Genomic DNA, 940 nt, shown 5'->3' on the forward strand with positions numbered 1-940 from the left:
TTTTTTTTTTTAAATGAAGTTACTTAGACTTCAACAGTCTGTTTCTGAGTTCATACCAGTCCTGGTTGATATAAACATTGGTATAAAAAATCTGCAGCAACATAAATACTTGGTAGCATATTTTTGTTTTGAAACTTATGCTTAGAAACTTATATTCTGAACAACAAAAAACACTTTTGATACCAAAACTGCTTTTAGAAAGTGACTTCATTTTAATGAATGGCCTTTGTAAGCTTTACTTAAACCAGTCAGGCAGCTCCATTGGAAACTAGGCAACTCTGAAGCAGTATTCACAGCATGAATGCTATTGGTTCCAAAAAATCTGCAACAAGCGAAATGCTGCATCGTGATGTTCACACATTGCCACAGTGATTGCGGGTGCTTATATAGGCATTTAACAATCCACTAGTGAATGTTAACTTTGGAACGCTAGTGCTTCTATGTGCCTACTTGTTATTTCCTACTGTCAGTCAGAGGGCTCGCGTGGCCAGCTCAGGTCCTTGAAGAAGGCGCCTTTGCAGCTCTGGATTTGAAAACAACGTTCAAGCTGTAGCTCTGGAACAGCTGATCTCCAGCCAATAAATCCCTGGGAAGTCTTTGGAACTGGAGGAGATGGATTCACCTAGAATAGAAGTAGAACGTAGAATTCAATGATTAAAAGGATTTTGATGGTAATTTCTGTCACGCAACATCCTCCTCTGTGCTCCAGCGTGGATGGAAATGAGAATGTATAAAAATAGTGGGTTTAAATGCATTCTGATTAATTAATATCCTGAACGCACACTGACATTTATGGAAGATTGCCTAGTTGCATGCAAGTTTGATTTATAATACAGGATGGTTCATAATATAAAAAGACATTAGGATAATTTAGGTCCCATTCTGTAGCAAGGCACAGGGGAAGAGAGAAGTTAAATGAACAAATTCCAGTGAAATAACT

Source organism: Meleagris gallopavo, chromosome 22 (genome assembly GCF_000146605.3).
Source record: "Meleagris gallopavo isolate NT-WF06-2002-E0010 breed Aviagen turkey brand Nicholas breeding stock chromosome 22, Turkey_5.1, whole genome shotgun sequence".
In the NCBI taxonomy this organism is placed as follows: domain Eukaryota; kingdom Metazoa; phylum Chordata; class Aves; order Galliformes; family Phasianidae; genus Meleagris; species Meleagris gallopavo.